The sequence below is a fragment of the Podarcis filfolensis genome, assembly GCF_964270895.1.
Source record: "Podarcis filfolensis genome assembly, chromosome: 5".
Classification (NCBI taxonomy): Eukaryota; Metazoa; Chordata; class Lepidosauria; order Squamata; family Lacertidae; genus Podarcis; species Podarcis filfolensis.
In genome coordinates this window covers 67,241,503-67,269,280 of record NC_139608.1, presented here as the reverse complement: position 1 = coordinate 67,269,280, position 27,778 = coordinate 67,241,503, and the positions used below count along the sequence as shown (strand labels likewise).

The following is a 27,778-nucleotide window of genomic DNA, read 5'->3' as shown; positions in this document are numbered from 1 at the left end:
ACAACATATTCAAGCATAACATTTTACATACGTTAAACTTTAACAGATGGCAGCTGCACTCTTCATTATCTTCCTCCCCTCAATCAGTTAATTGACACTATCACCAATGGAATGGTTGAGATAATGCACAAAAAGCTGGGTGGTGCCATTAGTGGATGAAATTTTACGCTTGGATTGCAAAGATTAGGTTCAGAGAGCAGAGAAGCACTTGGGTAGGGGGAGAGGAAATGCTGCTTGATTCATAATACGACTGAAATTGGTATTCCAAATCAGACCATGAACATCTGAGGCATCCTCGCTTCAAGTATTCCAAAGATGTCCAAATATGAAACTGGCACAGCTCCTTCTGACCCAAAGACCTTTGTATTAATGCAGTGCTTTTTTGTGGGGGGACACAGGGGTACGCATACCCCTAAACATTTTGTGATTCTAAGTTTGGCCTCATTGAGGGGCAGTATTTCAATATGAGTAGGAAAATGAGAGCACCCCTAAACATTTTTAAAGAACAAAAGCACTGTATTAATGTAACATTTTGATATGCAACTGCAATTTTTTGTAATATTTCATTTATATTGTCTGTTGCTGCTTTTGTGTATACCTTAAAGATATTTTTAATATATTAAGTTGCATAGATATTGAATGATCAAAATAAAAATCATATAAAAAGAACATGACATTTGCTGCTGTTCTTCCACCTTCAGTTTGATGATATATCAGTTTGTCATATATATATATATATATATATATATATATATATATATATATATGTATATATGACAAAATGGTTAGAATAATATACAGCAATCTAGAGGGAAAGTAAAAGGAAATCAGGAGGTTATATGGTGGTGAAAAATGATGGGAAACAGCAATATTATCACTTTTCTCCCAAAATCTTGAGTATTCATTTCAAAGGACTTTGTGTACTATATAAAAAAATCATAGATAAAGTTTCCCCAGTTCAGGTTTTTGCCATTAACCTTAACAGCAGGAAGCTATTGAAGAGTTATCTGTGAACTGTGCTTGGTATTACTTAATATTAACATTGCCCTGTCAGAAACCTCTTTATTCCTAGCTTGGCCTCATTTAGGTATAACTCACACAGGGATTTCTGGCTTTATATTGGAGCAGAGTAGTACAGTAGCAGCAGAGTAGGCGAACTTGTCGACAAGTGTATCACAAATGAAGCTTATAGTACCACTCTAGGAAGAATTATAGTACTGTTGAGATCGCTCTCACCTAAGGTAATTTTTCTTTTTCTTTTCGTCTTCTGAACCTAAGAAGCAGGCAGCTGCTCTACATGGGAAAGGCAGATTGGAATGCATGCCTGACCCCATGGCTCAGGTGGGTTCCTCCTGCTGTCCACAGATGGCCCATATCCTTGCTTTTGGTGGCATCAGTGCTGCGGTTGGCAAGTCCTACTCTAGAAGTGGACTTTGGATGTGGGTCAAATATCTTTAATGCTCATTTTGTGTTTGAGGTCAAGTCTTTGCTATATGACTTCCAAAGTTATAAAGCACCAAGAGCTAGTTTGCATACAAAGCTTCAAATATTCTGGTCCATTATCATCCAAATATATAGAGAGTCCTGCAGCTTCCCAGTCCTGGCTAAACTGAACCGCTTCTCAGAGTTACACATTCTGTGATTAAATGGTTTTTTGTGTTGTTTTTTTTAAGAACTTGAGAGCCACCATGGAAAGCTTCCTCAAGGCACACTCTTCACAGATAAACATGTATTGATTTGAGTCTCGAAGAAAGACATTGTATTCAGCTTCCTCAGGGAACCAACATTTTGAGTGACTGGGGAAACTTTCCAGAAGTCCAAGTGGAAATAAAATAACCACTGTTCCAAACTCAATAAACCCTGTCCATGTAGCTCCACTGCCAATTTTTCTTTGTTTGGTAGGAGGGTGATGGTAGTAGCAGAACATCAAGCGAAATGAGAAATGTAGGAAGGCTAGGAACAGCGCAGATGAAATTGCATCTGCCCAGTTGTGCCCCAGGAAGTTTGTGGGTACAATCTTATTAACACTCCAGTCCCTATGCGATTACAACTGTATGAGGCGGAGAGTGGAGCCACACTTCCTGGCCTCTCCCTTGCCTTCACATCACTTGACTCCACTGCCTATCAAATTTGAAGAAGTTCTGCACGTGGAGGCACCTTGAGTGATGTAGAGCTTCAGTCTTGTAGAGTTCTAAATTGCTTGTAGAACCAGCTACCTGCTTTGGAATTCTCCTCATGTGTGGGGCAAGTAGGGGATGCCATGGCATGGGTAGGGCCCTTGGGGCTGCCCCTGCTGCTCCTCTCATAACCCTCCTGCTCCTTGCCTTCAGCTTTATCAGTCCCCCTGGGCGCCAGGCATGACGGATCTCCTCAGTGCATCAAATTTTAAGATTATGAAAATATGAAAATTATTTTATCCTCATTGTGCTACATTCCTCTGTATACTTGCATGAGATCCATCCTCCCTATATGCTTGCACAGGAATAAAGTCCATTTCCGATCTCAGGACCTTACACTGAAGTTAGTGTGTGTGTTGGATTGAAATATGCGTTTTCACACTAATTGCTGTTACAAGTCTTGCTTGGCCATCTATGCTAATACGAGAAATCTAGGTTTCATGTTTTATACGCCACCATCAAAATTCCATTACTTGCATTACCTTAGTGGGCCTTGGGGAACTATTATAATGGACTAGATTAGAATGTTCTTTAGTTCAGATCGTTATGAAGTTTGCAGCGCTTGGTACGTCACATTATGTTCTGTTGTGTGTGCGAAGCTTAATAAAGAAAACAACAACAACTGGGTTTCTTCCACTACAACACTGAAAACTCCACTGTGTGAAATACTGTACCAGTTGGTGCCCCAGATTCTTCATAACTGTTGCTTTGCATTTAAAGTTTTGGCAGTAGTTTCATGATAGCCTCCCTTTCTGAAGGATGCATGGGAGTGATAATTTCAGTGGGGTTTATAGTTGGTGTGTAAATGTTCCTCTCTGTAGGTTCTTTTCACAGGGGTCACTCAATTTTTTGCTGGTTTGTTCAGTATGATATTAAATCTTTCTGTGCTGCATGTAGATTCTACCGCCCCTGCCCTGCTTCCTTTGTTTTACATTATGCTGTCCAGCACATTGCATCAGATATCTATCAACCCCTGTATAAATTAATTATTCCCTGGGACTTTGGATGGCAAATTAATCCCTGATGGAGACTACAGAGTGCCATTTGCACTGGTGTGGGGCACGTTGCCTTATAAATAAAGTTGTCACTCTATTAAATAAATGTAGAGTAATCTTTTGGTTTTTCATTGACAAATTGGCAAATAATAGTTTTTGGGAAAATACCTTCTCTGTCTTTAGACAACCCCCTCATGATTCGTACAGGGACCCATCCAGAAAAGACTCATCCCCAAACTTTAAAAATATACTGCCTGATTTTTTTTAGCAGTGACCTTTTAAATTGATTGATGTTGCAATCCTAAACACAGTATGGCATGGATGGAGACCACCCTCTAGATTATTGCCACTTCCTTCATTGGCTGTCTTGGCTGGGGCTGATGGGAGTTGGAGTCTGGCAACGTCTTGAGAGCCACAGGTTCCCTTTTCCTTGCAGTAGAGAGTAAGCCTTGTTGAGCAAAGTGAAGTCAGTGGTAGCAAGAGATTGGACACAGAAGGGGCAAGTTGTATTTCAAGCAGAGAGGCAAAGGGTTAATTGGAAATGTTAGGTTTCAGAAAGAAAGAAAGTCAATCATAGGTCCTCTTTTCCCAGGACATGTCCTCTTTTTTATGGGTAGAGTCATCATAGCGATCCATAGTTAAAAGCAGAAGTCAGCAAATGTGTCCTCTTTTTTGCTCTTCAAAATATGGCAACCCTATGCTGTCAAGCAGTGGGAGGTGCCTTCTCCCCTTACCTTCCTCTGGTGCAGAGGGGTGCATATTTCTGAGGAATCATGCACAGGACTCCCCTGCTTATGATGCACCTTAACTTGGAGGAAAGTGTCATTTAATTTGCTTGGGTTCTTGAGTAAAAATGTACATGACAGGACTGCTCAAACCTCTTTATTTGGTTAGTTGATTAAAAGTGCAACTCTTTGCATGTTTTCTGAGAAACAAGTTGGATGGAATCCATTGAATTTAATGGGGCAAATTAGTCCTATTTTCAATTATTTCATTGGGACTGAAGTGTGACTACGGGTGAAATCCTCTACAGTTATCTGGGAGTTAGTCCTGTTGAACTCAGTGAGGCTTACCTTTTTGAGTTATGATTTGATTGGGACTAAAATATGATTAAGGGTAAAATATTTTACACATTTACCAGGGGTAAGTGCCAATTGGACCCAATGGGGTTTACCAGACATGTGTAGGATTCTCAAATCACATCATAACGAAGATGCTCTACTTGTTATTCAAGGAAGAAATGTTGGTTTTTCAGAATTTAAAAGGCCTGCTACCTTGGCAAGCACATTAGTTTTCTAACATCAAATTTTTTTTTTTACTGAATATTTGAATATTCACAAGCTTGATTTTTACCATCTATTTTTTAAAAGTCCCGAGGATAAAGATCTGATAAGGATGTTCTTCAGCATGTTATTCCATGCTGGGACAGCCTTTGATCAGGCTTAATTTGTTAATCTTCATACTTCCTCTGGCTCCTTTAGGCGGTTTGCTATGTACAGAAATACATAGGAAAGTTTCTTCTCTGAACACAGTTTGTGGGTTCTCTTTCCTTAAAAAAAAGAAGAGGAGGAGGAGGAGCAAGAAGAAGAAGAAGAGGAAGAAGAATGCTTGCTTTTTTAAAAAAACTCCAACCTAACCTTCATTTTTCAAACTCTATAAGATCTGGAGGATTGCTTTAGCAGAATGAATAGTGCTCTCCCCTTTTGAGTATCCAGGGATTTGCATATTTTAACTGAGAGAACTGTTGGAAATGGTGTGACTAAATTTCCATGTGTTTGATGATGTAGTTTGCTCTAATTGCCCGTTCTCCATTAAAAAAGAACACCACGTAAATTAATGATAGCTATGTCATCTGCCAGTTGCAATCCCGTTCAGAGTTACTACAATTACACAGGTGCATAACGTCCTTCTGATTAAGGGTTTGCCATGATCATCGCCACATGGCTCTGGAACACAGTCTAAACCTGATTCTCATTCACCCAACCCATTTTGATAATGTGTGCAAGTCTTGCATACAACTAGCTGGCACTAGTGTTCCCTGCCACATATTGCAATGCTGCAAGCCTGTTACGGCTGTGCTTATTTCTGATGCTATACGTTTAGTGGCCTGGAGGGTTAGGATATATAATTGGGGGGGATATTGAATACAACCCCTTTCTTTTATTCATCTGTTCAGGAAGGAGAAAATACTGCACATATCTATTCCGTGTAAACACATTTCTTCCTACTGTTATTAGCTATCCCTCTGTTCCCCATTGGGCAAAGAAAACAAAGCAAGGGAGATCTTTGCAGTTCTATTTTTCATCAACAAAATGCTCTCCCATGCCTTTTAATATAATACCATTTATTTCTGCTGTGTGCTAATCAGTTCAGGGAATCAGGCATTCCCTTAGTATTAGGATGGATGACCAGAACATCCTCACTAATAGCTCCTTAACTGAGCTTAACAATAATTCATACATTCACTACATTCTTGTATTCAGCACTCCCTTATTTCTTTTATCCATTGCTTCTGCTGGCGGAGGCAAAAGGTTCCATTGGTAACCTGTCTCTCTTTCACAGTCCCCGATATGACCGTTACGAATGCTTCCTGATTTTTTCATAAGTGTAGTATTTCCTATTGCTGAAAATTGCAGAACATTTTTGGCCTGGTTTTTTAGCGGTGATAAGGGCTTAATAAAAACAACAATGCAAAAGACTGCAAATGTTCTTTGTCAAAGAGAGAGATCGAGGCTGCAGTCATTTTGCCAATTTACCTGGACTTACCTCAGGGTTTCCTCAGCAGAGGAAATGGCGTTTCCGTGTGCTGCGCTGGTGCTGGCTCGCCAGAGCAGCTTCGTCACGCTGGCCACGTGCCCTGGAAGTGTCTCCGGACAGCGCTGGCCCCCGGCCTCTTAAGTGAGATGGGCGCACAACCCTAGAGTCGGACACGACTGGCCCGTACGGGCAGGGGTACTTTTACCTTTTACCTCAGGGTAGGAATGCGGGTGGTGCTGTGGGTTAAACCACAGAGCCTAGGACTTGCTGATCAGAAGGTCGGCGGTTCGAATCCCCGCAATGGGGTGAGCTCCCAGGAGGAGGAGTGGCATTATATGTCAGGGATGTGTATACCTGTGAAGAGATCCAAGATTTAGAACCTCAAAGCCAAAGTGAGAGCATTTGGGTCAAAATTAAGGGAGAGAAGAATAACAGTGACCTCATTGTGGGAGTTTACTATAGATCCCCAAGCCAAATGGAGGACATAGATGATGCCTTCCTGGAACAGATGGCCAAGCATGCAAAAGGAAGGGAGATAGTAGTAATGGGGGACTTCAATTACCCGGATATTTGTTGGATGTCAAACTCAGCCAAGAGCATAAGGTCAAACAGATTCCTCACTGGCCTTGCAGACAACTTCATTGTCCAGAAAGTGGGAGAAGCAACAAGAGGAACAGCCATTTTAGATCTGGTCCTGATCAATGTTGATGACCTGGTTAGTGGGGTAGAAGTGGAAGGATCATTAGGCGCGAGTGATCATGCTCTTCTGAAGTTTACTATACAGCGGAAAGGAGCAGCCAAGCATACTAGGACTCAATTTCTTGACTTTAAGAAAGCCGACTTCATAAAACTTAGGGAAGTGCTGGGTGAGATCCCATGGACAGTAATACTAAAAGGAAAGGGAGTTCATGATGGCTGGGAGTTTGTTAAGAGCGAGATAGTAAAAGCACAACTTCAGGCAATACCAATGAGACGGAAACATGGAAGGTGCCTAAAAAAGCCAGGGTGGCTATCTAAAGAACTTTTAACTGATTTAAGATTAAAAAAGGATGTGTACAAAAAATGGAAAAGGGGGGAAACCCCCAAAGAGGAATTCAAACAAATAGCCAGCACGTGTAGACACAAAGTCAGAAAAGCTGAAGCACAGAATGAACTCAGGCTTGCTAGAGAGGTTAAAAGCAACAAAAAAAGCTTTTATGGGTATGTTCGTAGCAAAAGGAAGAACAAAGAAACAGTGGGGTCACTCAGAGGAGAAGGTGGTGAAATGCAAACAGGGGACACAGAAAGGGCTGAACTCCTCAATGCATTCTTTGCCTCAGTCTTCTCCGATAAAGAAAACAATGCCCGACCTGAAGAATTTGGAGCAAATGATTCAGCAGAGGAAACACAGCCCAGAATAACTAAGGAGATAGTACAAGAATACTTGGCTAGTTTAGATGTATTCAAGTCTCCAGGGCCAGATGAACTGCATCCAAGAGTATTAAAAGAACTGGCAGATGTGATCTCAGAACCACTGGCAGTCATCTTTGAGAATTCCTGGAGAACAGGTGAAGTCGCGGCAGACTGGAGGAGGGCAAATGTTGTCCCTATTTTCAAAAAGGGGAAAAGAGAGGACCCAAATAATTACCGCCCAGTCAGTCTGACATCAATACCAGTGAGGATTCTGGAGCAGATCATTAAGCAAACAGTCTGTGAGCACCTAGAAAGGAATGCTGTGATCACCAATAGTCAGCATGGATTTCTGAAAAATAAGTCATGTCAGACTAACCTGATCTCGTTTTTTGACAGAATTACAAGCCTGGTAGATGAAGGGAATGCAGTGGATGTAGCCTACCTTGATTTCAGCAAGGCATTTGACAAGGTGCCCCATGATATTCTTGTAAAAAAGCTGGTAAAATGCGGTCTTGACTATGCTACCACTCAGTGGATTTGTAACTGGCTGACTGACCGAACCCAAAGGGTGCTCATCAATGGTTCCTCTTCATCCTGGAGAAAAGTGACTAGTGGGGTGCCACAGGGTTTTGTCTTGGGCCCGGTCTTATTCAACATCTTTATCAACGACTTGGATGATGGACTCAAGGGCATCCTGATCAAATTTGCAGATGACACCAAACTGGGAGGGGTGGCTAACACCCCAGAGGACAGGATCACACTTCAAAACGACCTTGACAGATTAGAGAACTGGGCCAAAACAAACAAGATGAATTTTAACAGGGAGAAATGTAAAGTATTGCACTTGGGCAAAAAAAATGAGAGGCACAAATACAAGATGGGTGACACCTGGCTTGAGAGCAGTACATGTGAAAAGGATCTAGGAGTCTTGGTTGACCACAAACTTGACATGAGCCAACAGTGTGACGCGGCAGCTAAAAAAGTCAATGCAATTCTGGGCTGCATCAATAGGAGTATAGCATCTAGATCAAGGGAAGTAATAGTGCCACTGTATTCTGCTCTGGTCAGACCTCACCTGGAGTACTGTGTCCAGTTCTGGACACCACAGTTCAAGAAGGACACTGACAAACTGGAACGTGTCCAGAGGAGGGCAACCAAAATGGTCAAAGGCCTGGAAACGATGCCTTATGAGGAACGGCTAAGGGAGCTGGGCATGTTTAGCCTGGAGAAGAGGAGGTTAAGGGGTGATATGATAGCCATGTTCAAATATATAAAAGGATGTCACATAGAGGAGGGAGAAAGGTTGTTTTCTGCTGCTCCAGAGAAGCGGACACGGAGCAATGGATCCAAACTACAAGAAAGAAGATTCCACCTAAACATTAGGAAGAACTTCCTGACAGTAAGAGCTGTTCGACAGTGGAATTTGCTGCCAAGGAGTGTGGTGGAATCTCCTTCTTTGGAGGTCTTTAAGCAGAGGCTTGACAACCATATGTCAGGAGTGCTCTGATGGTGTTTCCTGCTTGGCAGGGGGTTGGACTCGATGGCCCTTGAGGTCTCTTCCAACTCTATGATTCTGTGATTCTATGATTCTATGATTCTATGCTCGGTCCCTGCTCCTGTCAACCTAGCAGTTCGAAAGCACATCAAAGTGCAAGTAGATAAATCGGTACCGCTCCGGAGGGAAGGTAAACGGCGTTTCCGTGCGCTGCTCTGGTTCGCCAGAAGCGGCTTAGTCATGCTGGCCACATGGGAGCTGTACGCCGGCTCCCTTGGCCAATAAAGTGAGATGAGCGCCGCAACCCCAGAGTCGGTCACGACTGGACCTAATGGTCAGGGGTCCCTTTACCTTTACCTTTACCTCAGGGTAAATAAGCAGAGGATTGTTCTTCATAGAAGCAATGATACACAGGGTTACCCATCACCCCAATCTCCACAGCAGTGTGAGATTTCGGGGGTCCAGGTACTTACCCAGGGTCTGTGTTTCCTTTTGAAATGAGGCACAGCAGAGACTGCAATTTCTTTATGATATATGGTTTCTTTACACATGTATGCAACCTGAGCCTATGGCAGAGGGGGTTCCACACATTGCACTCTGAGAGAGTCATGTTTCTCTCATGGCTGGCTCCTTGGATTCAAACTGTCAGCCCACATTGCTCTGAACCTCCTTTCTCCAGTTGCTTGCACAACTATTTTTCCTACTGGTTACATGGGGCAAAACTGAAACCCTGAAGACAACTGCTGTCCTTCCAACTCTAAAACTCTACTTCAGAAAAAGACTTTGTCTTTCTGACTAATTCTGAGTTGAGAGAGCCCCCCTCGTTTGCTCTCTGGCACAGAGCCACTCCATTTGTTCCAGTTTGACTCATCTTTAGCGGGCCATCGCTACAGACCTTCCAATTGTCCCTATTTCCCAGTGACAGTCCCAGATTTACAGAAGCTGTCCTGGTTTCTGATTCGATCCCAGAATGTTCCACTTTTCCTTAGGACATCTCTATTTTCATCAGAGAAATGTTGGAGGGTATGTCACTAGGCTAGCTCCTGGCTTGTATTTTAACATACACCCACAAATTATAAGAGGAGTCCTGGCACCCTACAAACTTATAACAATACTCTTACATGAGATGGATTAATATGACTTATAATTGATTAATTTGTAAATGAATTATAGATTTAGTTCCACTGAAACAAAGCAAAAGTATCTGTGTATTCTCTCTGCATGTCAGAATCCTGTAGTTATAGTAGACAAAGGAGCCATATTTGGGTCAAGAATTAGTATGTCAACTGCCAGTAAAAAAACCCCTATGAAACAGATGCCAGTTGTGGAATTTCATCTCCAAACACTGCTAGCACAACTTATATGGCTTTCTGGAACCAGGTGGAGACTTACCTGTTCTCCCAGAGCTTTGGATGAGTTTGTTAACCTGCTGAGTTTCATTGTTTGTTAGATTTTGTTTGCCTCTTTGGTTGTGTTTTAATTTAGTTGGGCTTTTTTTTTTTTAAAAAAAAGATGTCTTCTGTTTTTAAGATTTTAAATTAAATGAATGAATGAATGAATAATGAATGTATTTTGCTTTATACTACAAGAAATGCTTTAGGGCCACAATATGATGTTCCATAGGACTCTGTCCCACTCATGGAGACCCACACACTTTTAAAATATCTCCTTTGAGTGCACTGTTGCGCATATGAAGTACAACTGTCTCAAGGAAGAAAACAAGGAGCCTCAGTGTACACGGAGATCTGTACATTAGCCCCTGAACGTGCCCTACATCTGCAGTGTTGGATTACATGAACACATTAGGCATCTCCAACAATTCAGCAAAGTCTTTTTGTACATTTAATGCAACGAATCTTACAAATGAAAAAAGGAAGATTCTGGTTAGTCAGGGTGTGTATGTGTGGGCGAGGGGAGGGTAGAAGCATAACAAATCTTGAGCTGAGTAAAAATGTCAGTGTGTTTAATGAGTTCCTAGCATTAACAGAGCAAACAGAGGAGAAGGATGTTGTTAGCTAGCATTTGGAATGTTGCACTGAATAAATTGCACAACAGAGATGTGTGGAATGAGATGGTGATGAAGAGAGAGAATAATTTTGTTGCTTTGTTTGCGTTTTATTAATAAAACGGAGCAGTCCTTGAAAGGCTTATTAAATGCTGGGCGCCTACGTGAGAATCAAAAGGCTCCTGCGCACGACCGTTTCTAGCAGAGTCTAAAGTAGCACTTCATTAAGATATACCATGCTATACACTTTTATTATGTACCTGAGAGCTTCAAAAGGTGCAGCCAGTGTTGTGCTGCTCAGCACGATGACATAGTAGTTTTGAGCCCTGGAATATGCATCATAATAGCCTTGGTAGACAAGACCGAAGCGCTTCATGCTTAATGATTGGCAATTTTCAGAACATGCTGCGACATTTCCTTTTCATTGTAATGCTGAGGCAAGTGTCAGTAGGAGCCACTGTTACAAATAGCCTTACGCAGTAGGAGGGACAGAGCTTCTTTTCTTCCTGAGTCCTGGGTAGGAATTGATCACTGAGCTAGAGTTTCGCTCTGAGTACTGGGGGAGGATTCCTGATTCCTAAACGGAGGTTGCAGGCGGGAGGGCTATTTCACTAGACTAATCTCTACGTAAGTTTAAATGAGGCTCACCGATAATAGACATCGAGAGAGTTTTCATTGCAGCTGTTGTCTGCAATGTGGAGAACAATTGCTTTCACATGGTGGAAGAAAGCCCCCCCTCCCCCCTGTGCGTTACATTCATCTATGCTACAATGCAGGCACCCCCAACCTTTGGCCCTCCAGATGTTTTCGCCTACTATTCCCATGATCCCTAGCTAACAGGACCAGTGGTCAGGGATGATGGGAATTGTAGTCCAAAACATCTGGAGGGCCGAAGGTTAGGGATGCCTGCTGGAATGGTTAGTCTGTTCTGCACTGGCTTCTTAAGCAGTAAATTGGCTGATGATGATAATAATAATAATAATAGGGTAAATTATTATTTTTTTTTATTATTAATCAACATCTATGCCACCATCTCAAGGTGATGTACAATAAAAAGAGCAAAATCAATTAAAAACAGAAGGTGAGATTCAACTAAGTTGTTGCTTGCACAGAATGAGGTCCGATTGTGCCATGAAACCACAACACCTTCTGTCCCTGTGCACCTCAAAATCTGCTTCGGAGGGCTGGGAAAACCCCAGAACAGGTTTAGAGGGCACATAGGGGTGCATGGCAGAGGAGGCGGCAAGTCTGAAGCAGACTTTGTTCCCTGCATTCATAGCTGCTTAGCGCTATGCTGACACTCACCCCCACGAAAAGCAAATCCATTTAAAGCGAAACTGAAACCACACAAAATGGCAAGGACCCATTTAACTTGGTGCAGCTGGTGTCTTGCAGAGAAATCCTAGCTATAGAAAACCAGTGCAACTCAGACAGATGTAACTTAAGGTAAAGGGACCCCTGACCATTAGGTCCAGTTGTGGCCGACTCTGGGGTTGCGGTGCTCATCTCGCTTTATTGGCCAAGGGAGCTGGCATACAGCTTCTGGGTCATGTGGCCAGCATGACTAAGCCACTTCTGGCGAACCAGAGCAGTGCACGGAAATGCTGTTTACCTTCCTGCCGGAGCGGTACCTATTTATCTACTTGCACTTTGACGTGCTTTTGAACTGCTAGGTTGGCAGAAGCAGGGACCGAGCAAAGGGAGCTCACCCCGTCGCGGGGATTCGAACCGCCAGCCTTCTGATCGGCAAGTCCTAGGCTCTGTGGTTTAACGCACAGCACCACACGCGCCCCTTTTGAGGTCTTATGCTGGTGTAAAGCCTGCCATCTTAAATTCCTCAAGCAGAGTCCTGGCTGAGCTGAGCTGAGGGACTTGCGCCAGAACTGGGGAAGCCAAAGATACACCAGATCCAAGACCCTTTCATCTTGACAGAACTTGGGTTTGGATTGTGCTGTTAATTGCCGTTAAATAAATATGATAACAGATGTTTATTTTAAATCAAATGTATTTTATTTGTCGGGACTTCCGGAGGCGGCGCGACCGGTAATGGCTGCCTTCTCCGAGTAAGGAGAAGGGAGCTCCGCTGTAAACGGGTCGTCCGCTACGGCGAAGCGGAGACCCATTCAGGAAAACCACAGGTGGCAGAAGCCTGTGGTCTCGGGACCCGGCGGGCGCCAGAAGCAGCCCCCAAAACGTTGAAGGGACCCCGTAAGGGGCTCCGGATCGCGGAGGGGGTAGCGGCGCTGTGGGTCGTTGCGCAAACAGCGAAGTGAAGCCGCATTGCTGTTGCCGGTCAGCGCTGTCCTTTCTTCCTGCAACTTTTCTGAACTTTGGAAACTACAACCCGTGAGTAAATTTGGACATTGAAAATTTTCTGAAACTTTTGTCAACTTTCTGAAACTTTTTGAGAACTTTATGAAACTTTTAAAACTTTTTTAAAAAAGTTGAAATCTGGCTGAAAACGGAGTGAGGATAAGCAGGAAGCCCATCTCCCGCTATACTGAACTTTAAGCAAAGAGCAGGAGGAGTGGAGACAAAAAGTTATGCGTTAACTAAATGCTGGCACCCTGTTAAAGCAGTTTTCTGAGTGAAAGACTTTGAGCTATTGACTTTTGCTGGTTATATTCGGGGTGCACTGATATCCTTCTTCTGTGGCACCAGTGGATTATAAAATAAATAAGAATCTCTGGTGCTGGAGCTGCCTGGATGAGCACCAGTTTGCAACTTTGGATACATTGAATTCAGATTTTGAAACATTCTGAGTTGGAACTGGATACTTTGAAACTGTTGCAGTCAAGGCACTGTAAGAAACACTGTTTTGCTTTAAGTTTTACTCTGCTAAAAATAATACATTGTGGAGGCGATAGACATGGATTTAAATTTATAAGTTTAACTTGGATTTGATCTTTTCCCTGAAGACGTATTAAGCTCCCTCTAGAGGATTTTGGACTTACAGCAGTGACTTTGTTTTACTTTCCCTTTCCCGGCCTCTGTTTGACTATTGCATCTGGGACTCTGCTTTCTCATGGGAACAACTTGGATTGACCTTGGATTACAGATAACTTTGGAATGAGTGGCGCAAGGAGAAGAGGAAGGACTAAACAAACAACTCTAACTTTATCTGCAGCCTCACAGCGTAGATCTTCTGTGCCGGCCTTGCCTTCCACTTTGCCTCCAGACATAGAGGCGGCCTCCCTAATACAGGCAGGGGAGGGTGAGACAGAGGAGCTGCACCTGGGAGATATGGCTTCAGGGACAAGTAGCTCTGTCTTGGAGAAAATTTTGGAGAAACTGGAGGCTCTGGACAAGAAGGCTGATTTGCATACAGCTAAAATTGAACAGAACACAGAAAGTTTGAATAAGCTGACTGGACAAGTTGCACAGAATGCCCAGTCTATTGGAGAATTAAAGGAGGCTGTAGGTGAAAATCGTAAACTGGCTGAAGATACTAGTCAAAGATTGGAAGAACTTGAGAAAGAAGTAAGACCACTCAGCAAACAAGTTGGAGAACATCAGATTTACTTTTTGATGACAGAACTGCGAAACAGGGAGACCAACTTGAGGATACGGTCAATACCAGAGGTGGAAGAAGATAACTTTATTGAATTTCTAACTAAGGAATTTGCCAAGTTTTGGAAGTTAGAGGAAAAAGACTTTAAAATTGTATCTGCTTTCAGGCTTGGCAGAGTCAGAAGGACAGAGAAGCCCAGAGATTGTTTGATAACACTGAGATCAAAGGAGGAAAGGGACAAGATTTTGGGTCTGCACTACGAAAAGTCACTAGACATTTTGGGCAAGAGAATTGAAATCTACAAGGACATTCCTAAGCAGTTGCTGGACCTTAGATCTAACTACACGGAATTGGCAAGACTGTTGAGAAGCAACGCAATTATCTTCAGGTGGGAGTTTCCACAAGGATTATCCTTTACCTACAGAGGGAGAAAGATCAAAATCAAAACAGTGGAAGATAGAGACAAGTTTTTGGGAGCACACGGAGAAGACCTCCACAAAGGACTTGGATTGCCAGCGCCAGAACTTCCAGGGGAGCCCGCCCCCTCGGATCCTCAAGGACCGGAGAACAAGGTACCACCCCAGAAAGAATAACCAGATCTATCCAGGATGTCTCTGCAGCTTTTGAGTTGGAACATAAATGGCTGTAACAGTCCCGAAAAAAGGTCTAAAATTTTTCATATTCTAAAAAAGGAACAATTGGACATTATATGCTTACAAGAAACACATGTGATTAGGCTCCATAGAAAGGTGTTAATAAATAAAAGGCTTGGTCAAGAATTTATATCATCGGATACAGTTAAAAAGAGAGGTGTAGTGATCTATGCAAAAGAGAGCCTTTCACCAAAATTTCTCTTTAAAGATGAAAGTGGAAGAATCCTCGCAATAGAAGTACAGTATCAAGGAGAAAAAATTTTGATATTAGGAATTTATGCTCCAAATGAAGGAAAATCGGATTTTTATAAGAAGTTGCACGAGATCATGCTGGATTATCTGGATTACAACAACGTCATCATGATGGGGGACATGAACGGGGTCGTATCAACAAATATGGATAAGTCACAGAACCAGAACATTACTAAAGAGGGAAGACTACCTAAGACCTTTTTTGAAATGACTGACAATATGGACTGGGTTGACATCTGGAGAGTTAGAAACCCCCTGGGAAGAGAAGGAACATTCTTTTCTGAAGCTCAACTGACTTGGACACGAATCGACCAAATATGGATAACTAGAAGTCTGGCACCTAAGGTGAGGAAGGTGGAAATCTGCCCCAAAACATGCTCCGACCATAACGCCTTGAGAATGGATATGACATTGATCCCAATCGGCTCCTTTAGATGGAAGATGAATGATGGCCTGTTTAGAGATCAAAGAATTGTAAAGAAGGCCCAAAAAACCTTAAAGGACTATTTTGAGATTAATTTGAACACTACGGTGGAAAAAAGAACTATCTGGGATGCAAGTAAAGCTGTGATGAGAGGGTTCTTGATTCAACAGAATTCCTTAAAGAAAAGACTGCAAAATGAAAAGAAAGATAAAATTCTGGAAAGTATCAAAGAGTTGGAGAAGAAGTTAAGATCTAACCCGAAGTCCCAACCGATTCTGAGAGAAATTAAACTTTATCAGGCGCAATATTCCAAGCTGATAAATCAGGAAATAGAATGGAAGATTAAAACAATGAAACAAAAAACTTTTGAATCGGCAAATAAATGTGGGAAACTGCTAGCTTGGCAGTTGAAAAGGAGACAAAGATTAAATACAGTAACAAACTTAGAGGTTGAAGGAAGGAACATTCAGAACCCGGGAGAGATTAGAAAGTGCTTCCAGAGGTATTTTAAAAAGTTATATACTCAAGGGCCACAAGATGAAATAGAGATTACACAATTTTTGGAGAGAAATGGATTAGCAAAGCTGTCAGAAGAAAATAGAACAATTTTAAATGGCAAAATAACACGACAAGAGATTGAACAGGCCATCCTGAGTCTGAAACAGGGCAAATCACCAGGGCCAGATGGACTGACCTCTAACTACTACAAGACATTGAAGGATTATTTGATACAACCTTTGTTGGAGGTCAGTAATGAAATAATGGAGGGGAAGAAGGCGCCTGAATCGTGGAAAGAAGCATTTATCACATTGATTCCAAAGTCAGAAACTGAAAAGACACAACTCAAGAATTACCGTCCCATCTCCCTTTTAAATGTGGATTACAAAATATTTGCAGATGTTTTGGCACGAAGATTTAAGAAAGTTTTAAGTGAGATAATCCATAAAGACCAGGCAGGCTTTCTCCCGGGCAGACATATGTTTACTAACACAAGGAACATCATAGACATTTTGGAACTTTTACAAACAAACATAAACACTAAAGCAGTTTTAATTTTTATAGACGCGGAGAAAGCCTTTGACAACATTTCTTGGAAATTTATGAAGGGGAATTTAAAAGAAATGGGAGTGGGACGGGGGTTTGAGAACGGGATTGAGGCAATATATTCAGAACAAAAGGCTAAACTGATAGTTAACAATGTGGTTACAGAAGAGTTTAAAATTGAAAAAGGTACACGACAAGGCTGCCCGATTTCCCCATTACTGTTTATTTCGGTTCTGGAAGTGCTCCTGAATATGATTAGGGGGGACCGGTTGGTGGAAGGGATTCAGGTCGGAGCGAAACAATATAAGCTTAAAGCGTTTGCAGATGACCTAGTTCTGACATTACAGGAGCCGGAGTCTAGTTTGAAAAGAGTACTACAACTGATTCAAAACTTTGGTCGAGTGGCAGGATTTAAGTTAAATAAGCAAAAAACTAAAGTTTTGGGGAAAAACGTGACAGATATTGAGTTGGAACAGCTTCAGAAAGAGACAGAACTAAATGTGGTTAAAAAAGTTAAATACCTAGGGGTAAACATAACAGCAAAAAATCTGAGTTTATTTAAAGATAATTATGAAAAATGTTGGTCAGAGATTAAGAGAGACTTGGATAGTTGGTCAAGACTAAAACTTTCTTTGTTAGGCCGAATAGCTGCCATCAAGATGAATGTATTGCCAAAAATGTTATTTTTGTTTCAGACATTGCAGATTGTAGACAAGACAGAGTGCTTCCGGAAGTGGCAGAAAGATATTTCTAAATTTGTCTGGCAGGGCAAAAAGCCCAGAATCAAATTTAAAATATTAACAGATGCGAAAGAAAGAGGGGGCTTTGCCCTGCCAGATTTAAAGTTGTATTATGAAGCTGCAGCTTTCTGCTGGTTAAAAGATTGGTTACTTCTTGAAGATACGGATGTCTTGGATTTGGAAGGTTTTAATAATGCGTTTGGATGGCATGCATATTTATGGTATGATAAAGCTAAGATAAATAAGGCCTTCAAGAACCATATTGTCAGAAAATCAGTCTTTAATGTCTGGACAAAATATAAAGACTTACTGGAGAATAAAACTCCGAGGTGGCTGTCACCCCTGGAGGCTAAGGCTCGGAAAAGAGCCAATATGGAGGCCAACTGGCCAAAATATTGGGAGATAATAGAAAAGGATGGTGACAACTGGAAATTGCAGAGTTTAGAAAAGATGAGAGACAAAGTGCGAGACTGGTTACACTATGCTCAGATTAAAGAAGTGTTTAAAAATGACAAAAAGCTAGGATTCCAAGTGGAAAAGTCAAAGTTAGAAACTGAACTGTTAGAACCTAAGACTAAGGTACTTTCAAGAATGTATAACTTGCTGCTGAAATGGAACACACATGACGAAATGGTAAAATCAACAATGATAAAATGGGCGCAGGATATTGGGTATAATATTATGTTTGAAGATTGGGAAAGGTTGTGGACCTCTGGGCTGAACTTCACTGCATGTAATGCGTTGAAGGAAAATGTGATGAAAATGATGTATAGATGGTACATGACCCCTGTTAAACTGGCTAAAATATACCATTCGTCTGATAGCAAATGTTGGAAATGTAAGGAAAATGAAGGAACATTTTTTCACCTCTGGTGGACCTGCCCTAGAGTGAAGGCCTTTTGGGAGAAGATATATAATGAATTAAAAAAGGTGTTTAAATACACCTTCACTAAGAAATCAGAGGCCTTTCTCCTGGGTATTGTCGGCCAGAGTGTGTTAAAAGAGGACAGAACATTCTTTTTGTACGCAACAACAGCAGCAAGAATATTAATTGCCAAGAATTGGAAAACTCAGGAGCTACCCACTGTGGAAGAATGGCAGATGCAACTGATGGACTATATGCAATTAGCCGAGATGACCGGCAGAATTCGAGACCAGGGAGAAGAAAGGATGGAAGAAGACTGGAGGAAATTTAAGATTTATTTACAAAAATATTGTAATTTGGCTGAGTGCTGAATTGGATGCCAGTGCAGACAATTGTCTACCATTAAATTAGATTTAAGGTTGAATTATATGTCAAACCAAATTAAGATTATTAATTAAGATGAATTAAATGATAATTTGTTTGAAACTAATTTAATAATGATGTAAGTGTATGCGGGAGGTGTGGGGGAGTCCCATGTAACAATTGAGAGATGTTAAATGGACAATGATAAGTGCTTATCTAATATATGCTTTATTTGAAAACTTTAATAAATATATTATAAAAAAAAAAAAAACAAATGTATTTTATTTGTCTAATACTCCACGACACAGGTGGTCTGTACACACAACACACCTCCCTGTTTGTTTCTTATCATTTCCTCATCATATGCTGGTGAGTAACACATTTTGAGCAGCATAAGGGAAGATAATGCAGATTCAGCAGTGATTAGTCCCCGAATGCACTTCTTCTGATGAACTCCTAAATCTCATATCCTCAGTTAAGTCTCTTAGATTAACTGCTCTCATGTTTAATTAATATGCCTTATTGTTAATGATCTAATCAAGAAAAGGCAAACAAACTGAGCAAAAAATTCAAATCCTTCCTAATTTGGGATTTATTTATGAGTTACAAGTGTCAGCTACAGTGGGAATTAAGAGATTTGCCTTGTTTGATGCTTTAAACGACACAATTCCTTCATAACAAATGCTTGGTGTTTTCCAGCAGACACTTGCAGGGTATTTGCATATGGAAAGTGACCATCTCTAAATATTTGACAAGGCGATTCTGATGAAGGGCCAGAACTTGAGCATTAACACCCTAGAGATGAAGGGCATGTTCTGTTCACAATCAGGAAAGTAGTGATGTAGGTTACCACATGGTGTCACTCTTTCCTTGCTCTGAAATTAGATACAGGTTGCTGTGGTTATTTTTTAATGCCTCACCACTTTGGGGCAAGGGTGATTCAGCAGATCACTGTGTTCTTTCTCCATTGAGAATAAATGTTGTGGGCCACATCTATGAAATGCTCATAACAAAGAGGGCCATTATCATTACCATTACCTACATCACTTCTTTGGCATCATGTGAATGCCACCCACCTCAGCTTCCAGTGAGCTTTGTTGTGGTAAGTTTGTCATCGGTACTGGCCCAAAGTTAGCCTCAGGTTTTTTTTTTTTAAAAAACCCCACACACGTCAAACATTGAAAATATATTGGAAAATGGATGTTCATCTAGCTTTCATTGCTACCTGTAACTGGCTACAACCGGCTGGCTTACGTAAGTTTTGCTCTATATGCATTGATTTTAATGGCTAGGCAATACAAAATGGATGACTGATAACAAAATGGTGGATTGACAGTAGAGGAAGCATGGCTTAAAGAAAAGATAAGCAGGTGTTAATACAAAAACCTTGCCAGGCTAGCTGTAGTGGCTGGGGAAACCCAGCCAGATGGGCAGGGTATAAATTGTTGTTGTTGCATTATGGAAGGAAATTCTGTAGAAGAGGGCCTTTTCTGTGGTAGTGTCTCAGCTTTGGAATACGTTCCTTAAAGAGCCATGCCTCATGCTAATGTTACAAACATTTTGGTGCCAGTTGAAGACCATCATACTCAGGGATTTTAATCTTAGCTTGTAGTTAATTTTTAGAAATTTTGTTTGATATATATATTTAGGTTCTGGGCTTTTTATTTTATCTTCTGGTCTTTGGCTAGATTGATTTGTTGGCTAGGTATGTATATGTTGTGTGAAGTATTATTATTCATATTTTTGAACCTTGCCCTGGAACCTTTTGCTGAAGTGTGGTTAATATTTTTAAAAATATATATATACAACCATAGACTCATAGAATTGTAGAGCTGGAAGGGATAAGAGGCTCCTTTAGTCTACCCCTCTGCATCTTAGTGAAAAGCCAGTGAAGTCCAGGGACTGCACGTTAGTCAGACATGGTCAATATTCTCTTACAAATGATTTGGAAAGTTATGGCCATTTGGTGAGGAAATGAGATAATCTAAGCGTGGGAAAGTAAGTGAAACTAATTCCCCGTGAAATATTTCCCTGCGGGCAATGTAAGGTTATCTAGTGATGGCAAACATTTAATATTCTCTAATACATACACTTTCCCAGTAAACACGCTTTCAAAACTCTGCTGAGTAATTATTTCTTCTAATGCCCTTGTGAGTTAATAAGTTTAACTATTTTACATAAATACAGCTGAAAGGGGAGGTTTGTTGCTTTGAATTCTTTGGATGGAAATTAACCAATCTGAATCTTTATCTTTATTGCTCAAAGCCATCGTCCCCCACAATTCATATATGTATAGGAATACGAAATATATATAAAAATACAGATCAGTTTAACATATCACATCGAACAATCACACATAAGAAAAGGGGGGGGGGAACCAGACTTCCCCTCTGGAACAAAAGGGACACACTAAAAGAAAAGACAGAGATGCGTCTATAGAAGCCTCTGACAGTGTAGAACATAGCCATTGTGGCTAGTAGCCAGTGATACCTTTATTCTTCACAAATTTGTCTAATTCTCTTTTAAAGCCATCCAAGTTGGCAGCCATCCCTGGCTCACTATGTGCAAATAAGTACTTTTCTTTGTCTGTTTGGAATCTTCCAGGTTTCAGCTTCGTTGGATGGCCTTGAGAGCAGGAGGAAAACACTTCTCTAGCTACTTTCCTCACACCATGCAAAACTTGTATATATCTCTGTCATTTCCCCTCTTGCTTGAGAACTTCAAAAACAGAGGCTGAATCAGCTAGCAGACATATGACAGCAGGTGTTGCTCTCCTTGGTCACAACTGGTCAAAGTAAGTTCCAGCTGCTCTTTAGTGAACATGTGGTCAAATAGCTCAGTGGGTTAGAGCGTGGTGCTGATAATGCCAAGGTTGCAGGTTCAATCCTCATATGGGACAACTTCATATTCCTGCACTGAAGGGAGTTAGATGATCCTCAAGATCCCTTCCAACTCTATGAGTCTATGTGTCAGGGCTGGGCCATGGTCAGCAGTCTGATGTGAACCTGAGCTGAGGGACAAGCTAGGAATCCAATAGCAAATGTCAGGGACTGGCAGGGTCCTAAGGATGGGTGGAAGAGGTAGCAGGGCCAGAGGCTGACCTAGGAGAAGTGGGTAGCAGAGAGCTAGGACGTCACCCAGAGAGGGAGTCAGGACTTAGGAAGAAACTAGAAGGTGGGATCAAGGAGCAAGGCAGAAGAGAGATCCAGTTGCATACTTTAAGTCTTTAGTGGAGGATCATAATTGTTATTATAGTGACTGGGGATGGATTAAATTCATGAGGGTGTTGTTTTGTTTTGTTTACAGACATTTTAGAGATGAAGTCCATTAATGCGGGGAGAAAAACCCTTGATGCTTTGTTTGGGTACATCTGGAGTTGTTCCAAAGTTTAACTGGCGTGAATGGGTGTAGAATTAACTTTCTATGAAATTATGCTGTAGACCTAAGGCAGAATCCCTGATTGGCTTTCTGCTACAATGGGTTTTGGTGTTTACTAATTGTACTATAAATATGTCTCCACATCAAGTGCTTCCTTTATTATTAGTGTGGCCAATTTCTTTGCTAATTTATAGCTCCAGCAATTAAAATTAAGATTAAATAGAAATCTCTTTAATTTTAAACAGCTTAATTTCTTTTAACCTCAAGGAACAGGCCCGAAATAGGCACTTGAATTTTATATGTGGGAGATGGTGTTTCATTTTCTGCATTTGCATGTTCAAATAAGCCTCTATTTGCATGTGGAAATAATTAGGTTGTCTTTAATTAGCACATATTAATCACCATATGCTCTTAATACTCTTTTAAAACATGCTTTAAATGATTTGCATTAATTGCATTAAGTTGCTGCTCTTATAAATGACTGCTGAATTTCAGCTGCAAAACAATGCCCTTCCCTGTGGTTTCAAATGCTGGAGGGAATGTGCCACCCATATTTCAGACAGTGAGGCTAATTTCACAGCTGGTGGTAGATGTTCTGATTAACAGAAGCACAGAATTTAGAGAGGGGGAAAAACTCTTTTTTGATGCCTCACAAAGGAAATAATTTCAGGATTAGTAGCACTAATGAGAAATATGTGCCCCCATAGAGACGTTCCACAATTTGCTTTTGTACTGAACAATGTGTGTTCTACTTAGGTTCCCATTAAGAGTACATGGGGGTGACAGGTTTCCTACCTCCCCCATAGCTGCTCCATTATCATTGGGGTTCCTTGCGTAACACGAAATGCATAAGTGGCTCTCATTGTTGGTCCATCCCTGAAGTCCGTTCTACACAACGTTTTCACTGTGTCGTGATGGAGAAGTAGTTCTGTGAACAACTTTACTTAATGTACTTTGTTTTTTGCAAGCTCAGAGCAGATTTCATGGTCTCCTATTCCGGACCTGATCATTTCCATAGCAATCATGGCACAACATCAGGTTGCTAGACCATTTCCTTGGTCAACTTAGATATTTGATGTGAAACCTATGGAGGTCAACAAGGATTGCCTGGTTAATGTCCAGGTCATTTGGATTATGTGTTTATTGTCCTCAGTCATCTGAAGAACGATCCACAAAGTGTTGCATCATGTGCTCCTGTCCCATTGTCTTCACTTGGACCCTCAGAAACCCCAACAGTACTGCCAAAATGTGTCATCTATGGGGGGAAATGATTTCATTTTTACGACAAACCAAAGTTGTTTGGAAATTGGTGCACACTGTGCAGGGCGCCAGTTCGTAAATCTTCTGGAATGATTGACTACTGCTTTGGGCGAGCTGTTCTGACTGTCCAGAGCACTTGTGAATTTCTCACCACCTTCCTGGGTAAATTGCTTCCTTGGGAAAAACCTGATTTTGAACAGTTATCAAGCATTTTCTCTAAGACTGGTTTTGCATTTGCTCCATTTCCCTTAAATCTTGAGCTGCTCAAATCGGAAGGGAAATGAGGATATATTGTGTGTGGTGGGGGACAGCTCCATCATGTAGCACAATAGTTATGAGAGAGAGATCGAGAGAGCAAAAGAGAGTCCTTGACTGTTCCCTATGTTGCTGTTGCTCCAGACACAATCCTTATCTAAGGTATTTCTGATTCTGGCTGAGTGTCTGCTGAGCAGAGCTGCGGAAGTGGCCTATCCTGTGTTCAGTGTTGACATGCAGTGCATTTTCCTATCGTGTCACCGACTGTTGATCCAGGGCAGCCAGGGAGGAGTAAGGGACTACGAAACGGAAGCTTCTAATCTTTTCATCTTGCGAGACAGGCTTAAAGTTCACACTTGAAATCCTCAGTTGCTTAGCTTATCGGCAACAAAGTCTTTTCTATCTTGGTACTCTTCCGAATAATTTTTACACTGGTTGCTGGCAGAGCCACCTTCCCTATAAATATGAAGGGTGTTTTTGCCAAAAAAGGGCAAACTGGTTGAAACCCTCCTGGATTTCCCACAAACGACACCAGCTGAGGAGGGGTGGAGAGATGGGAAGGGAAGGAAGGGGTGCTCAACTCAAGTTTGTGAGAGAGGGGCAAGATAAGGGCCAAAGCCAGTTTTAAATTTATACAAGTGCAAGTTGCTAAATCTCAAGAGTGTCAGGAAACCTCCTTTTTCGTTTCTGAAATCTGTCCCTCTTCTTTCAGTCTCAGGTGGGTGGGAGCCGGTTGTGTGATCACTCTTTGGTGAAGGAGGAAATGTACTTTGTGCTCGGACCAAAAAATGACAACAAAACCTCAATAGACACCTGAGAAATTCATATGTCCAGCTCCCCAGCCCTTTCCACCTGCTTGTCATAAAAGGGATCTTGACTTTCACTTTTTCCCATTTCATCTCCTCTGACAACTCACAGAATTCACTCTTTCCATCAGACATTAAATAAGGTTCCCTTCGGAACCTGGCAGTGTAGCTCTCTGTATTTATAGCAGCCTTTTGAGCTTCAGTCAGTTAACCTCTTAGTTCTTCTTCTGTACCACAACACATCCACACACATACCCAATGTCATTGTTCCTTTTTTGTCCTGCCATTGCTATCAAATACATTGCCTGGGTAGATCAAAAAGCTTTTGCTTTGGATGGTGAATGTGCCATCTCATCTGATTGCACTTCCTTCATAGGGAATAATAATAAAATAAACTAATAATAGTAATAATGAGCCCGAATTTCATTTTCTTTCTACAGTTTGGGAATATTGCCCGTATACTACTTCTGAACCAGAGCTGCATTAATGGTGCTTATTCTAGAAAATGCTATAAAAATAGGACTAGAATAAAACCATCTTGCTGAATGTACTGAGAGTATCAAAACAGGATTATGGCCCTGTCACACTGTATACCCAGGCATGTTCCTATTTCTCTCTCTCCACAGGAATGTTCCGATTTGCATTTAGGAGACCTTGTTCCAATGCCACTGTATTGGTTTGTCTTGTTGGCCCTTTGTGAACCACCAAATTTAGGGATGGGTGAATTTGTTAAATTCTCATTTTTCCACTTTTAAATCCAGCTCATTCCCCCCAGGAATGATGCAACATGGATGCCACAGTGCTTTTCATGGGGTATTCTGGGTCCTAAACATAAACAACAACAAAAAACACTGCTGCATTGAACAGGTGGTGAAAATGGAACAGACAGGGAAAAAGTAGCACACTTTAGTCTCATCCCTTTCACTTGTGGCGGAGCTTCATGCTCTGGCATCGGGGACGGAGAGCAGGCGGGGGTGGGCTGGTGTGCGTCCCAGGAGTGGGATGTGCCACCCACAGGGGCATGGTGCACGTCCCAGGGGCAGGGCGTGTGTCCTGGGGGCATGGTGTGCCGCCTACAGGGGCATGGCGCAGGTCCTGGGGGCATGGCATCACCTGCGGGTGCGGGGCGCCCAGCATGGCACCCTGGGGATTGCGCTGCCGGGGGCGGGGCGCTCCCCCTGCACTCCTCTTCCTCCGCCAGTGCCTTTCACCTTCCAAAGTGCTCCCTATTTTCAGTTCTCATTGTAGAACATTTGGCTTAGCACTTAATAGAGGAATCATCCTAACCTGTTAGCCTCTGACCCCCCTTCCATCCATCTTGCACAAACACCTTAACTCCTACCCACTAATGACCCTCCAGATCCACTTATCTTTCTCTCCTACTCATTTACTTGCTCTGCTTGCTCTGGTGGAAGCAAACAGGAAGGAAGAAGGAATGGAGGTCTCCTCTTCACCACCACCACTTGTGCAATGGCAACAGAGCTAGGAAATGAGTCTCCGCAACATCTTTAAACCTAGATGAGTGCAGGAACAGACCCCCCTAATGGATCAGCCTCCACTGCATATATTACAGAGCCCTGTAGACTTGGACATTACATTTTCAAACAAATCTTCCCTTCCCTTCCAAGGTCTGTAATATATGCAGTAGAGGCTGGCCCGTCAGGGCATATGGGGGTCTGTCCTCAGCTGGTTCCCACCTGCCTGCCTTCTTACTTACAACCACTCCATGGAGTGTTCCTGCTTGTCTATTACCTTCCTCCTGTTTAGATACAGTTTTGCCCCCCTGTTGAACAACAGGGAGGTGGATGGGGACAAAACTAGGATTAGTTGACTCTGGCTTTATTTACTGTTGGCCTCTCTGATTTTTACCCTGTAAGTTCCAGTGGGCACCAGCCGCCACTGATATTATGTCCACCTATAGTGTAGTTTCACAGAGTTTTGTCAATGCCAACAATGTCTCCCCAGACTCCTCGTGCTGGTGCAGCTGAAACCCATTAGCTCTACAGCCTGAGATTCTTGACTGCTGTTGGGAGGAGGTGAAGGCAGGATTTATCCTTTAATATGTGCTTTAAGTGTCATTTAAGTGATACACAGGACTCTGTGCAAGTATAAATTTCACCTTTAGTGCTCTTATGGGAAATTCAGTGCTCTTTTCTCTGTGCTTCACGCCTGTGAAGAAGACAATAGGAAAAAGTCATTTACTGTCTTTGGAGAACTATCACACCAGCTCCAGCTTTCATCAGAAAACAATTACAAGGCTTCAAAAATGATTAACATGCAAGACATTTTCTTTTGTGCCTTCCCTTGCAAGAGTGACAGAAAGTTCAATGCGAGATCTTCCCACAGTGTATTCCGCACAACTCAGTGGAAGCAGGAGCACTAAAGCGGGCTTCTATCCCCTACACTATGGATTCTCATTGATATTCTGTGCCAGTAAATAAATGAAGCTGCTGAAAGCTATTAATCTGAGATTATAATAGTGGTGATGGTATTGGGGAAACATCTTAAAGTATTTGCCTGGGAAGATTCAAGAGGCCTTGAAGATTAAAATTCATTTGGATCCAGGACTTGTCAATGGTTACTTTAAGATGGGCTAAGGGATAAAAGTATTCAATCTGCATTTGAATGCGAACCTACTTAATTCGAACTTCCCGAACCAATAAACAAACTAAACTATAGATAGCCTTTGAAATTTGCACTTCTCCGAATTCTGTGATGGACTTCTCCAACAAGTATGTGTAGTAAAACGCTTATATCAGGGGAAAGTGTTTACCAAAAAACAATTTTTTAAAAAGTTAGTGCTGGCAAAATTGCTGGCAAAAACGTGTATATTACTGCTTGAAACTATGTGTATATTATTGCTTGAAACTATGTGTATATTATTTAGAGTTGAGTTGTTTTTTTACCTTCAGCTGATCATTTGTCATATGGGTGTTGTGCCAATATGGTTTGATTTCAAACCGCTTAGTTAAAAGTGAGTCATCTGAACTCATTGTGATGTCAGGTGATTGATACTTCATTGGCTCCGCCCACCAGTCAAACTTGGCTCATGGGACATAGGACAGCCTGCTTGCCAGATCCAGTTTGCCACTCCTGAGGAACAGGGTCTCCCCTGCTAAGCACCTGAAATGGGTGATACTGGGTGTGGTAATCCTTTAATCACTTTGGTCTGAAGCCATTTAGGACTTTGTATGTTAGCGCTGACACCTTGAATTAGGGGTGGCAGTTCACTGGCAACCAGTTCAGTGCTTTCAGCACTGGTGAAACATGGTCCCATTTGACGGCCCTACTCACCAATCTTGCAGCCAAATTCTGCACCATTTATTTAGCAATGTCTATTCCGCCTTTCTCCCCAGAGGACCTCAGGGTGGCACTTGCTACATATTTCAGACTATCTTCAAGGGCA

At 41.8% G+C, this 27,778-nt stretch overlaps 1 long non-coding RNA gene across 1 annotated transcript; it reads right to left on the bottom strand.

Annotated features, from left to right (window-relative positions):
* Positions 1-23,848: 23,848 nt before the first annotated feature.
* On the bottom strand, positions 23,849-27,351 carry LOC310763158. Its single transcript, XR_014548520.1, has 3 exons — positions 27,279-27,351; positions 26,492-26,541; positions 23,849-24,312 (listed from the first exon to the last, which is right to left on the bottom strand). It is a non-coding gene; the product is annotated as an uncharacterized lncRNA (long non-coding RNA).
* Positions 27,352-27,778: the final 427 nt, after the last annotated feature.